Genomic DNA, 15,324 nt, shown 5'->3' with positions numbered 1-15,324 from the left:
CTGTGACTTTGTATCTCTTCAAATCTAATTTTTGCAAACCATGACTTGTTTTTGACTCACGAGAGGGAATAATCATCCCATTTTCTTCACTGACCGGTTTGGGTCCCATTCCCTGGAAGGTTAGCTGAGACCAACACCCTGTCCCCCACACCTCGTACAGGGGTGTCTGAACAGGACCTACCCTCCCACACACACATGATACCTCCAAGTCTAATCCAAAATCATATGATGCTCCTCTTTTCTTATTCTTTATCTCCCTTTATCCACAGGGGAGACACTGGTTCTGGGCAACATCAGTATGCTTACTTATTTTCTCAGTCCTACAATGCAACATTCAGAAACACTCTACCAGCACCGCTATGAACAACAAATCTACTGAGTCAAGTTGAATTCCTTTACGTCTCAGCATTAATGATGTGCAGTCAGGAATATGCTCCAAACGTGTTTAGCTTAACTCTTTTTTTCCTTCTGTTTGATTACGTCATCAATTTCATATCCAGTTATATCGATTTATTCCCACTTGTATTGCCATTGTTTCTGATTTAATTCTATGTGTGAGTACAAACATGATTCAAAAGTCAAAACTATACACCGCTAAAAATTTGATCTTCTCTTCATCCCTTCGACTGTGATCCCACCCACCTCTAGTAAATAGCCTATTTGCCTCATTTCTGGCTTATGCTTCTTTATGTATTTCTTTTGGGGAGAAATCTTACTTTTCTTTTTGTCTTATGCACATCTAGCACATTCCATATATACTATATATATTTCCATATAAATATATATTCTCCACCTTGCTTTCTTCCTCACTTAACAACATATCCTGAATGTTATTATCTATCAGTTCATATAAATCTTCATTCCTCTTTTTAAAACATCTGCAAATTACTTCCCTGTGAGTCTGTATCATTGTTTTCTCAGCCATTCTCCTAAGTATTGGCATTTAGGTGCCTTCTAATAATTTGCTGTTATAAATTGCGACTTCAAGGAATAGTTTTCTGCGTAATTTTTTTGGTACTCCTGGGGGTATATCTTCAGGGTAAGTTTCTAGAAGTTGGATTTCTAGGCCAGTAGGCAAGTGTGTACATAATTAGATGTCGCCCTCTAGCAGTGTGTGAGTTATCCATTTCCTCAAAGCCTCATCAGGAAGATGTTATCAAAGTTTTGACATTTTGCCTATCCTATTCAGGAGAAGTTGCATCTCTGTGCAGTTCTAATTTGCATTTTTCTTAGCATAAGTGAAGTTCAACGTGTCTTAGATGTGTAAGGGTCATTTCTGTACAGATGACCCTTGAAGAATGCGGGTGTGAACTGTGTGGGTCCACTTATACGTGGATTTTTCCCCATGTGTGCATCACTATAAATGTATTTTATCTTCCTTATAACATTAATAGCGCCTTTTTTCTGTAGCTTACTTTATTATAGGACTATAGTACAGAGTACATGTAACACACAAAATATGTGTTAATGGACTGTTTATGTCATCGATAAGGCTTTCCATCAATAATAGGCTATTTGTAGTTAAGTTTGGGAGGAGTGAATAGTTATACATGAGGTTTTTACTATGCAGGGGTTTGGTGCCCCTAATCCCCACATTATTCAAAGGTCAATAGTATACACATTTGTATATATTTATATATATACATTTGTATATATATATATATATATATACACATTTATATAATTTTTGTAAATTTTCTGTTTATCTCTTTTGCCCATTTTCCTGTCAAGTTTACTCTTTTTTCCCCATAATTCTTAAGAGTTCTTTATATATAAGGGGTAGTAAACCTTTGTCTGTGATCTATGTGACAGCTACAGTATGCTATTCCAGTTTAACATTTGGGTTTTGACTTATGATCCTTTTCACACACAAAACAAAGTTTTAACTCACTGTTTTCTTTGTTACATCTGGATTTGGAGTCATTGTTGGAAAACCTTTCCCGCATCCAAGTTATCTAATGAAAGTCACCTGTGCTTTACCCCAGTCCATGTAAGGTTTTATGTTTTACATGTAAATCTCTCACCCATTTGGAGTTTGTTTTTGTGTATGGTGTGAGGGGAAAAGAAGATTTTTAAATTAATTTGAAGGTTGACATTTGCCTGACTTGTGATTCCTTTTAGGAACTTGCCAGAACGTCTGACTTATAAAATTCAAGTGCCATGAGCACAGGGGGCATGGGAGTGATAGCATTAGTCTGAGAATTCTCGGGTGTGGGAGATATTCTCTCTCTGAAGGGGCTCATTGGTCCCAGAATGTCACTCTTCAGAAGCCTCTGTCTTTATCAGTATTGGCATGGAACAGGAGAGTCGGGGCTGGGATGAACCACTGTTGGATGGACAGGTAAGCTTCTCTCTGGCCGGTGGGTAAAAAGGCAATTGACAGGGAAGTCAGGGGAGGAGGAAAGTCTGAGTTAGTCAGTGATGAATTCAGAGGAAGGGGAGTTACCCCAAGCTGAACTCTGGAAGCTGAAATAGAGGGGCATCCGTGGCGGTGGGGCTGGTTCCTCAAGGGGCCAAAATGGTAAAGATCAGAGTCAGGCAGGAGAAGGGGGCCCTGGGGTGACTCTGGAGCCAGCCAGGAAGACGGTGGGACTGGCAGCCATGATGCGCCTCTGCCAAGATAGGTCGTGTTAGTCTGAGTTCTGTGCTTTGGATCTTACGGGTTGGATTTAATCCAGCATTTAAAGTGATCTGTGTTCTCCAAACTTGGGGGTGGGAAGAGAAAGAAACGTCAGCCAGCCGAGGGAGTTTGATGGATAAGCCCCGTGGGCATTCAAAAATGCATTGTATAGAAGGAAACACAACTTATAAGAATTTAGAGAGAGATTTCTGACACAGACCATGAAATCTGGCTTGCAGAGACACCCATGAGTCAGGCCCATTGCTCTAAGTAAAAAAGAACTAATTCCGCTAAGTGAATTATTGCTGAATAAGAGACCAAAAGAAAGTTAGTATTTTATTTTAATTAATATAATTGCTGCCACTTCCCCCATCCTGTCCTGCCCTTTCTGTGGCCGGGGCCTCGAAGCGGGACACAAAGATAACTCAAGATCTGTGCTGGCTCACGGCCCAGACAGGACTGAGGAGCCCTGATCTTATATTCACCATCTAAAGGAAGACCCAAACATAATACTTTTCACTTTAAAAGATATCGCCTGTCAATCAAAGCCAGGAGGACCTCATAATAGGTAGATTCAGAAGCTCATTCTAAACAGAATGGAGCAGGACAGGGAAGCCCTGTGAGGCTCAAGTACACTCTGGAAATAGAACCCACCGAGGTAGGATGGGAACAGAATGAAAGAACAGGTTATTCCCTCTCCTGAGTAAGGAGCCACCTATAGTTTGAGTGTGGGACGCAGACAGGCCGGATAGACCTGAAGTGACTTCCAATTCCAGCACGCCTCGTTCCTTGCTTTGTAACTCTGCCCAACTGGGTCTCTTTGAGCTTCACTCTTGTTTGCGTGGGGAAAGAAGGCCAACCTTGCAAGGTTGTTGGTGGGACTATAGGAGACACGACTATAAACTGTGGGCAGAGCACCAGTGCCCAGAAAATGGAAATCAGCCTGACTGTTACTAGGCATAAGTCGCAAAGTCAGGCAAGCCCACTGCTGGAGGGAGCTATTGGTACTTAGTTCTTCCGGAAAATCTGTACCAAAAGTTCTAAAACTTTCCATCCTTTGAATCAGCCATTCCACTTCTCTGCATTTATCTGGAGGCCTGTCAAGAGGAACATAGAGAATTGTGGATGAGAATGTCTATTTTAGCATAATAAATAAATAAATACTTTAAATTTAGCATAATAACAAATTGTTTTGACAACAATTAAAATATGATTAAATTAAATGCCTCAAACTTAGAGGATAAAACTTTGGGCAGAAATCATAATAATTAATAATGAGTCAGTAGTTTTCAAACTTCAGCAAGGAAATTCAAAGAATCTTATATGGAATCAAAATACATACACACAGTTATACACACACACACACACACACACACACATACGTATATACCTATATATGAAGATGGATATATAGAGCTATAGATATAAATATAAGCAGATTTATTATTAAATATATATACACATGCTTTGATAAGTAGGAGAAATTATTTAAAGTTATATAGAAAAACTGTAGAGAAATTCATTCTAATGTGTTCATAGTTATATGAGGTATTGAAATACTCTCTCAGATATTCACTACAAATATAATTAAAATTGTCCTCTGTTGAGAAAAAAAAAAAGCATGTTGAGCTTCTTAATAAGCATAACAAAATCAATCTTGTGAGCCAATCCCCACTTGGCATTCACAAGACTAGAACTCTCCCCAACCAACTCTTAACCAGCCAGCTCATTGTTGAAGGGATACTCTGTATTGCCCATCAAAGGCATGACTGAAACTCGAGATGCTTGATGGAGATACCTCAGTCATGTTCTTCTCAGTCTCTTATGCTCTAAGGTGATGGCAAATCATTTTACCAGACTCCAGTGTAGACACAACCTCCACTGAACCGTCCTGAAACTCAACGCTGTGTCTACTTTTCTATCATCAGTTGGAATTAGAAGCATCAATATGAACAACATGTCTGGATTTTTCATAAAACTAGTTTTTGATGAGGGGCGCCTGGGTGGCTCAGTCGGTTGAGCGTCCGACTTCGGCACAGGTCATGATCTCGCGGTCCGTGAGTTCGAGCCCCACGTCGGGCTCTGTGCTGGCAGCTCGGAGCCTGGAGGCTGGTTCAGAATCTGTGTCTCCCTCTCTCTCTGCTCCTCCCCTGCGCACACTCCGTCTTTCTCTCAAAAATAAATAAAGATTAGGAAAAAAAATTTTTAAAAACCCAAAAACCAAAAAATTACTTTTTGATGAGATTCATTCCCCTATTAAGTGTTATTTGATGAGGATGTACATAATAAACTCTAAGACTCAGTGCCAGAAAGTTTATCCCTCCTCAAGAAGTGATAAACTCTTTTACCAATTAAAGGTATGTATCTTGCTGGATTTTCCTTTTCACCGTGGCTATCAGGAAGCTCAGAACTAGATTTATTCTCCAACTAAAATCTGTATTTCATTACTGTTATTATTCAGTATAATTATATAATTATTTTACTTTACATATAATTTCTAATCTTATCCAACTTTATTTTAGCCATCGTGATTATGAATTGTTTTGCAAAAACCTGAGGTAAAGAAGAGTCACGGACATGCTTAGGCAGATTTCTGAGGATGACTCTGTAACAGAAACTCAGACCAAGTCTGGTTCTCAGCCTTGTTGTCCTAGAAACTGCGTACTCTCTAGAACAATAAACCAGAAATGATTATTCTCTTCTAGACTATTTCACGCTAACTAAACTCATCAGAAACCAATAATGCTAAGAATACTAATGATCATGTTAGCTAACAATAGTTAACATTTGGGGCGTCTGGGTAGCTCAGTTGGTTAAGTGTCTGATTTTGGCTCAGGTCATGATCTCACGGTTCTTGGGTTCGAGCCCGGCATCAGGCTCTGTGCTGACAGCTCAGAGCATGGAGCCTGCTTTGGATTCTGTATCTCCCTCTCTCTCTGCCTCTCCCCACTCATGCTCTGTCTGTCTGTCTGTCTGTGTCTCTCAAAAATAAATAAACATTAAAAAATTTTTAATAACTAACATTATTGAATGCCTATTTCATGAAATGTACTTGCAAGCAACCAAAAAGATATTTTCTAGAGCAATAAACTACAGTTCATTAGTCTCTTGGACACTGTCCCAAGTTAACCAACTTCACAAGAGGCCAACACTGAATGCTAATAATGATAACAGTTGCCCAGTGTGTGAAATATTCCTACAAACAGCCAAGATGATCAGTACCGAAGAGTGGGTGAGAGCATAGTATTTGGACTTGAGTCTGGGCTCAAGACCCAGCTCTGCTGCTTATTCAATGTGTGACTTTGGGCAATTACTTCACTTTTCTGTGCCTGCTTTCTCCTCTGTAAGATGGAGATAGTCATCGTACCTACCTCTAAGGACTGTGGGGACATGTTGCACAGGTATTCATCCCAGGAAAGGGAGGACAGAACATGGCAGAAGCAATAACCAAATGGGAGCCATGACGATGAATGGGTGTGGAGGTGGTGATAAGAATTCCCATGGGAAGCCAAGTCATAATCAAAAAGATAATCCATGGGCAGGTATGAATTCCCAGCCAAGGAAGTAAAATAGCTTCAACAAAGTGCCACCCCGCTGGCATGGCTTAACCAGTGTTGCCCTTCCTGGGCCTAAATCTTCAGGTTACTGTGTGAAGCCCCCGGAGTACCCGGCAGTCCGCAAATTACGTCTGCTTTCATTCCTTCTCCACCTCTTTTTGTTTGGAAGTTAAGCACAGCCAAAGACACTGCAGCGCCCAATGCACTGCTCACTGCTTCTCTAGCATTTAGCCTCCTTTCACTGCACAGATTTCCTCTTTTTTTGGGAAAGCGGCTCAGGCATGTTACCTTCATAAATTTTCCCTGGTCATGTTCACGGACGAGATTGCAGTCAGGTCTTCTCAAACGTGCATGCCATTTTTAAAAGGGAGATCGTTTCAAAAATCATGTTGATTTTACCCATTTTGTTTTAATGGATAAACATTTAGCCCTGCATGAATCCACCAGGTATCCATGTGCTTTTTGGTTCTTTTCTTTTCCTTTTCCTTCTCTTTCCTTTTCTCTTCTCTTTTCTCTTTTCCTTCCTTTCCTGTCCTGTCCTTTCCTTTCTTTTCCTTTCCTTCTTTCTTTCTTGTTTGTCTTTTACTGTAGGTTGCTTCATTTTCTTTTTATCTTTGAAAGTAGGCACAGTGTTACTATGTTTTAATCTTGATCAATGATACTTGGAAAAACATCTTTTATTCTTTTAAAGAAGTATTAATTTTTTTTTAATGTTTATTTATTTTTGAGACAGAGAGAGACAGAACATGAGTGGGGGAGGGGCAGAGAGAGAGGGAGACACAGAATCTGAAGCAGGCTCCAGGCTCTGAGCCATCAGCACAGAGCCCGATGCAGGGCTCGAACCCACAAACCGCGAGACCATGACCTGAGTTGAAGTCGGACGTTCAACCGACTGAGCCACCCAGGCACCCCTTAAAGAAGTATTTTTAAAGTGTTTATTTATTTATTTTGAGAGAGAGAGGGCACGGGCAAGCAGGGAAGGGACAGACAGAAAGGGAGAGAGAATCCCAAGCAGGCTCTGTGCATAGAGAGAGCCCAGTACCGGACTCACACCCATGAAACGGGAGATCATGACCTGAGCTAAAACCGAGAGTCAGATGCTTAGCCTCCTGAGCCACCCAGGGGCCGCTGCTAAAACATATTTCAAAAATTTTGAATAACTAATGCAGTGGCTGAAGGAAAAAAATAATTTTGTGAATTTCAAACCCTACCCTGATGGTGGGAAAAAGCCAGGGAACAGCAGCTGGCTTAAAAGCAGTAATGACAGTGTCACCATCAACATCAACACTGTGTGGTTTTCCTTTGCCGATCCAAGACGAGGAGCCAAACTCTAAGAAACCAGAGCTGTGCGCCTTGGTACGGAAATAAATCATAGATTATTTTCTTCTTCGAGTGAAATACTATTCCAACTGAATATTTATATTCTTCCCTTCACTAAAATGCTATTGAAAATGAATGTGAATCTTGTGGGAATTTGAGTATTGCATATTGTCCAGTTGACAGAGTCATTTATAAAAGTTGGGATATTTTATACCCCAGCAGGGCTTAATTAGGGTTTATAAAGATCACTGGCAGTTGCAATAGAAATATTGTATTTTTCCTCCCCCAGTGACTTTCCCCAGCTCTTTTATGAGGGCCTTTAAAACTCATTTAAGTCTTGCTGAGCTTATTCATAAAGATAGATACCAACCATTCTCCAGGAGAGTCTAATCCTCTGCACCTTCCCCCTTCCCTCAAAATTTCTTGGATAACTACACATAGGTCAGTTCCAAATTCTGTCCCTTCTCCTAATAGGCTTTTGAAAGGAAATTCACCCGAAACAAGGAGGTGACTGAAAACACACACAAAACTCAAGACGTCTGCACTCAGGGAATTTCAGCTGACTTAGGCCAAAGAATAAAAAATGAACTGTTTGGTAACTCTGAACGACAGAAAATGCTGACAAACGGTGTCTTTGCGCAGAAGATATTAACACTCTTAGAGGGTGAAAACTTGAACAGATGGCACCTCTAAATGCAAGGCTCATATAATCTATTTCCACTTGGGTTTTTCGTAAACTTTTATTTTAAATTTGGTGCTAAGAACAAAAAAAAAAAATAGTGTGTTAATGACACCATCCAGGGACAAACTTGCACGAGCTTCTCTTTCAGAACTTGATTAATGTGCTTCTAATTCAGCCTGCAGTTCTCATCCTTTTCCTGTTCTTAGGTTTTTCTGGGAGCCAATGAAGGAGAGATTTTGAGGCTAACAAGTCTCTGTAACAGTCAGATGATGGGTACACGAAAGCTCGTCCTAAAGCAAGATCTCTGGGGAACTTAACGTCAAAACGGAACCCAAAAGGATTCTCCCTCTGGCCTGCCTGCCTTGTGCCTTTGTGGATGTCATCAGTGACAATTTTCTTGAGCTGAGGCGATGGGTAAGGGGCCAGGCAAAAATCTTGCTATGTGATTATTGTTGACAATGACCTGTAAATTGTCAAAGCAAACTGTCAAAGTGTGTCCAACTTAGCTGCTAAGTCTTGAGCTGACTTCAATATGAGGCTATTTTAGAATGCTTAGAGTCTACAGATTCCGTTCCTCTGGTTATACAATATAATTACTTGATTTATTGTGTCACAGTCATGCAGGACCTGAGTCTCTATCAATTTACAGCTGTCTTAATGATATACAAAGACAAAAAAGTGATTATATCAATAGGCAAACGTCCAGAAACCTATAGATTCAATTTCCTGGGACCCTGACGTCACCCGTTGCTCCATAGGACAGAGAATCTTCCATAATCAGTCACTCCTCATACTTATAATGCAGCTCTTTCGGACCATGAGTCCTGTCCCCGTGCTTTAATAAAACCATCTTTTTGCACTGAAAACATCTGAAGAGTTCTTTCTTGGCTGTTGGTTCTGAACCCCAACACTTCAAACCACGTCATGATTATGTGATGTAATTACTTGTTTTTTTGTGTGTGTCGCTTACGGAACAGCATTCACGGAATTGGGTTTTTATCCTGACACGTGTACATGTCTTATCTTAACCAAATCTTAAGGGCCCTCAGAGCAGGGACTATATCTTATATTTCCATATAGTAGCCCCACTGCCCCTGCTGTGTGAATCTCATTAGGCACTCACTACACAGGTGTCATCTGTGTTCTCTAGTCGAGTCTAAAATGACAGCGGAGAGGTCACAAGCAGAAAATTTACAAATATAAAAGCCTAGAGACCAATGTTCAGGAAAGTGAGTGGTGAGCAAAATAACTTCCAAAAAAAAAAAAAAAAAAAAAAGAACAGGTAATGTGATAAGTAAGTTCTAGTTCTATTCCTATTGACATACTTTGGGTGTTGGCTCTCAGAATTCCTATGGACTAACTAGGTATCCCCATGGGAGTCCAAAGGCATGCACCTGCTTTACCAGTCCTCTCTGTGCTGGTCACAGAAAGGCATTGCATCAGGTGGGTCTTCGAGGGCAAGGCACAGAAACTAACACTTGATCACTTAAGCTTCAGCTGATGTAGGGCGAATCACAATGTCTCTGGGAGCCCCGGAAACTGTGGCTGGGGACAGGCAGCCAAGCACAAGCCCCAAGGGGGGCTACGGAGCCAGTCTGGTGGATGCCACCATGGCAGTCACAGAGCACATTATGTTGTAACGCAGCGCTTCCCCCACCTCTGCTGGGGGTCCACTGCGGCGCTTGAGCCACTGCGACGACCATCTCTGGAGACTGGGTACAGCCATTGCTGTTGCTGCCAAATCCCGGCCACTAGCTAGAACCTACCTTTATGCTGCACCAGCTCCTCATTCAAGCCTGAGGGCTCCCCGTCCTGGGATTGGTGCAGATTAAGCCACGGGTTGTGCCCCTAAGTGCAAGGGAAGCTGGCAAACCAGAATCTGGCACTTGAGGCTTCAATGGGACGAAGAAGGCTGTGCATCGTTCTGGGTCTGCCTGTTCTAGGCAGTGGTCTTCTCCACGAACACGATGGGGTTCAAGCGCTGGGCACACAAAAATAATGATAAATGCCCACTGTGTTCACCGTTTCAACAATCTGGATTTCTCTGCAGGACCGGCTCTCGTTTCGCTCTCCCCAGTCCATCTCAGCTACCGCGTTTCCTCCACTGCGCTGACACGCTTCCACAGTCTGCTTACCTGCTTCTCTCCTCGTTAGCTTGTAAGTGCCCCAACAGTGACAGTCACATCCCTCTACCCTTGTGTCCCCTGTGCCCAGTCCAGTCCCCGGCGGACTCAATAAACATCTGACTGATGAGTAGAAGTTTGTGTCCTTGGAAGCTGGTCTCTAGGAAAGCTCCAAAGAAGAGAAGTTGGGGCAGTGAGGACACTTCCAGTCCTTAAAACTGCTTCATCGCAGGCTTCCGGGCGCCTGGGAGCCGGAACCTCTGGACAAGTTCGTGTCCAGGTTGCAGGTTCGTGTACACGCGCGTCTCTCTGGAGAATCCATGGTTCACACCATTTTCCTAGTGGAGTTGAAGACCCCCAAAGGACCCTTAGCGCAGACAGCATCTACTTACGTTCGATGCCTGGTTGAAGGAAGACATGCCCTCTCTGAATACTTTGAAAGCACTTCGAAATCCTGTAATAGGGTGATTCTGTGGAGCAGAGCACCGCGTTCCGTTCGGTCTTTATTTATTTATTTGTTACAGATAAAATGTCAGGACAGGTGCATTTATCAAACTGGAAAAAAAATGTGGAAGCAGGAGCAGAAAGACAGAGCCTGAGACGCAAGTTTGGATCCAGGCCCTACCGTTCGCTGTGCATCTTGGCCAATTAGCCAGCCTCTCTGGGATCTTGCCTTCTTTATGGAGCAGTTACATGCAACTTCTGCTTCAGAAGCTCGCTGGAAAGATGAGATGAGGTGGTCTGAGTAAGTGGTTGACAAAGAAGTAGGGCTCAATATCTTTCTTTTTCTTTCTTTCTTTCTTTCTTTCTTTCTTTCTTTCTTTCTTTCTGAGAGAGAGAAAGAAAGAGTTGGGAGGGGGGCAGGGAGGGAAGGGGACAGAGGATCTGAAGCAGGCTGTGTGCTGACAGCAAAGAGCCTGATGCAGGGCTCGAACTCACGAACCGCGAGATCACGACCTGAGCTGAAGTCGACATTTAACTGTCTGTGCCACGCAGGTGCCACCATGCAGACAAGATTTCTAAGTTAAATATGCTCTAGTCTTAGAAGTCCAGTCCTAGAACGTTATGGCATTCTTTGTCCCTGATTGCAGTGTCTGGGCATTTGATGTTGGGATTTGTCTCTCCACTTTCAAGGAGGCCCGAGGAACAGAGTAGCATGTCGGTCATGGTGTCGTTAAGATGTTGGCATCTTAGAAAGTGAGTGGCCCTCTTCCACGAAAGGAATGGCCTGGGCAGACGTGAAACACTAATGAGAACGGGCAGCGGGTAGGCCAAGACCCCTCCCCACTCAGAGCAAAGGACCCTCCAGTCCTTTCTTCCAGAGATTTCTCCCATCTCCTCCTGTACCCCCCTCACTCCCAACTTTCTTTCCTTTGGGCCATATAGCCAATGGGTTTGAGAACCAGTCAGGGAGTAACGCAAAAAAATAAATAAATGAAAATTCCATCTTTTTGCCACTTCCAAGTCCTGACACAGACAATACTTTTAAAAAGCACTTTCATCAGAAGAGACAAATAATAAAACGGAATTTACAAGAATCACTCTTGTATCAGCATGGTGTAGCAGATGTCCCTCTGCCTGGAAAATTGGGCTCGTGAAGCAAACGTGAAGGAAATACAGAACTGACCATGGCTCCGTGAGGTCTGCAGGATGGACGACCGCTGCCTTAGAAAATGTGAATAATTTATTCACTGCTACACAGCTTAGAAGTGATGGAACCAGGTGTCCAGCCCAGGAGTTCAGATCCCAGCCAGATCCCCGATTTAACCAACAGGCCAGGCTGTCTTTGAGGCTCTCGGGTGAGTTTAGCATTCCCCAGAAAGAAGCCTCCAGTTGCTGAATGGCACCCAATCCTGTCTTTGGGTTCCTGCTTGCTAGAGAACGATTCTTAAGCAAGTATTTATGACAAGCAGGAGGCCTGTGTCTTCCTCCTGGCTGGGTCAGATCTCCCAAATATAAAAAGATTCCAAGGCTACTCACCCATCAGAGGGGCATATCCACATCTAGACTCTATCCTGAAGACCACTGCCCCCTCTCAGGCAAAAATCTCTGAAAGCAAAGGAGAAATGAGAGTTTTCTGCCATCGGAGCCAATCTATGATAACAACTCTTCTCATTTGTTTAAACAAAATGAGGGCAGGATAATTTATATTAACTAATTGGGTTATGATTGATGTAATTTGTTCTGCTAACAGTTCCAGCAGTGATCCCAAACATAGCATATACATTGTGTTGTTAACGGGATGGGGTTTAGATTTCTTGTTTTCATTTTTGAAGAAAAAGTTACATTTCGAAACATCTTTGAAGGAGACTTCATTTGTGGTTTTTAAAAAAAAGACCCGAAAATCTTCAAATCTTTTTTTAATGTTTATTTTTTGAGAGAGAGAGAGAGAGAGAGAGAGAGAGAGAGAGAAAGCAGGGGAGGGGCAGAGAGAGAAGAAGACACAGAATGTGAAGCAGGCTCCAGGCTCTGAGCTGTCAGCTCAGAACCCGACGCGGGGCTCGAGCTCACAGACCATGAACTCATGACCTGAGCCAAAGTTGGACGCTCAACTGACTGAGCCACCTAGGCGCCCCAAGACCTCCGAATCTTTAAAGTGAGGTTGGCCCGTTGTAATTCCCAAGTTCACCCCCCTTCCCCAGCCATACACGTGTTCTCCCTACCTCTTCTCATGCCTGAGTCTCTGCTACAAGGACAGCAGCATCACCTTGTTCTGAGAGCTTTTGAGAAATGTGGCCTCTCAGAGCTACTGATGAAGACTGCCCTCATGAAGACTGCCGGTGATTCCCACAAGCAGGAGAGTTCTGGAAGCCTCAACCTACAGCACAGGCTCTCAGCCTTCATCTGGCGTGTGAATCGCCCTGAAGAGCTTTTAGAACTACTGAAGTCTGAACTCACCTTCAGCAATTTGGGTTTAATTGTTCTGGGATGTTCCTGGAGCACGGGGAGTTTTAAATGTTTCCCAGATGATCCTACTCTGTAGCACCATTTGAGAACCACTGCTTTTTTGCAGAGTCAACGTGTGTTGCCCTGCTTTGTCTTGAGTGTATTCTGAGACCGGCAAGCTGAGCTGGTCCATTGTGGTCCACTTGATGCTAAGCTGGAGAACTCAGCCTCGGCCTGGTTTCCGTCCTTGGAGGATTTACAGAAAATGTCGAATCCCTGTTCAGGTGACCAACACCTACTAGTTTGCCTAGAACCTTCCCACTGGTGATGCTGAAAGTCCCATGTCCTAGATAGGAAACCCTTTGGTTCTGGCAAACTGAGATGGTTGCGGTAATGACCTCCCTTCCACGGCCTCTCTTCCCCAGGCTAAACATAAACGTTTTCTTGTGTTCATTAGTCCTTGAATTTCTAGGCAAACATCTATGTCTGTTGTCTTATAATAGCAGATCCAGCCACACAACTTAGAAGAGCTTTGAACCCTTCGGATGCAAGCTCCAAAAGAAATTGTGATCATTGCAAAATAAACCGGCCCTGGAGGAACTTCCCTTTAAGAAAAAAAAAAAAAACTGCTTTGAAAAGAAACAATTGTTAAATCCCCTCGCAAAAGCATCTCCTGTGTGTTTTTGTCACAAATTTCGGGTGCAGAATACTACACGTATCCATTATCGTATTTGTTTCTCTGTCATCTTGAGTGCAATCACTGGTCATAATTTAAGGACTATGAGAGCACCAGAAGTTACAGAATTAATTTTTGAAACCAAAAGTCATCAACGGCAGGTAATTATTTTGATTTAAATTGATTTTTAAAAATGACCCCAAGAAAAATGAAACGCTACGTGAATAGATGTGTTCATTGCGGCGTGGCTGGGAACTGCGAAGAAAACTGGAAATAACGGTAACATAATAATAAGGGGTAAGTAAATGAATAGATTGGTCACCTGATAAGACGTTAGTCCCCAGTTTTAAACTCTGGGTGCGCTGACTGTGTAGTGGCATAGAAGTGCTTATGATATAATATTAATTGAAGAAGGCAAAATCTCAAAGCCATGCTGTGATGCCATGTATTTCTATGAACAGAGGAAACATAGTTTAAGTCATGGCAGAGAAGGTGATGTAAGTGCTCATGATCTTATTTCTTTTGGGCTAAGCTTCTGTGACTATTATTAACGTAAAAACTGATAAGACATGTATTGTGTCAAGCCTTAAGGATTACTCGTAATTTTTTTTTTAATTTTTTTTAACGTTTATTTATTTTTTTGAGACAGAGAGAGACAGAGCCTGAACAGGGGAGGAGCAGAGAGAGAGGGAGACACAGAATCCGAAACAGTCTCCAGGCTCTGAGCCGTCAGCACAGAGCCCGACGCGGGGCTCGAACTCACGGACCGTGAATCATGACCTGAGCCGAAGTCGGACGCTTAACCGACCAAGCCACCCAGGCGCCCCAGGGATTACTCGTAATTTATTTGAACTTGTTTAAAGCAACATCTCCATCTACGAGGGCGGCAGAGGAAAGTGGGTACATGCACGTGCTTAGAGCTGTACTTACACCTCTGTACCTACACTTCCTCCTCTGGGAAATGGGGATAATAAGAGCTACCGCACAGCATCGTTGTGAGGACTGAGCAAATGAATACCAATAATGCTTCTAGAACAAAGTCTAGCACACAATAAGCACATGTATGTGTATTTGCATATGTATATGTATGTGTATACTTACATATTCAAGTATATGAGTGTATATATTTTACATAATTTATTATAATGTATACATATTTGTGTACATATGTATTTTATATTATATATATATATATATTTTTTTTTTTTTAGAAGACTAGGAAGAAAAACAACCCCAAAATTTGGTTTACTAGGGTTGGCTCTCCTCAAGGGATGTGTGTGTGTGTGTGTGTGTGTGCGTGTGTGTGTGTGCGCACAAGTGCATGAGCGTGTATATGCTTGCTGGACTTCTCAGTGTGTCTACGGGTGAGTGTGCAGATAGGTGTACACACACACCTGTCTGTAAAGTTACCCTTGTACCCGTGGATGGGACTTCGGGATCATCTATTCAGATCCTCTCAC

General features: G+C 42.6%; 1 long non-coding RNA gene across 1 annotated transcript; it reads right to left on the bottom strand.

Moving 5' to 3' along the window:
* Positions 1 to 2,983: 2,983 nt before the first annotated feature.
* LOC131492472 (uncharacterized) lies at positions 2,984 to 9,969 on the bottom strand. Its single transcript, XR_009252057.1, has 3 exons — positions 9,574 to 9,969; positions 5,992 to 6,789; positions 2,984 to 3,717 (listed from the first exon to the last, which is right to left on the bottom strand). It is a non-coding gene; the product is annotated as an uncharacterized LOC131492472 (long non-coding RNA).
* Between the last annotated feature and the right edge of the window lie 5,355 nt (positions 9,970 to 15,324).

This window comes from Neofelis nebulosa, chromosome 13 (assembly GCF_028018385.1).
Source record: "Neofelis nebulosa isolate mNeoNeb1 chromosome 13, mNeoNeb1.pri, whole genome shotgun sequence".
Lineage (NCBI taxonomy): Eukaryota > Metazoa > Chordata > Mammalia > Carnivora > Felidae > Neofelis > Neofelis nebulosa.
Note: the sequence above shows the minus strand (reverse complement) of the source record. Positions and strands in the feature narration are given on the sequence as shown.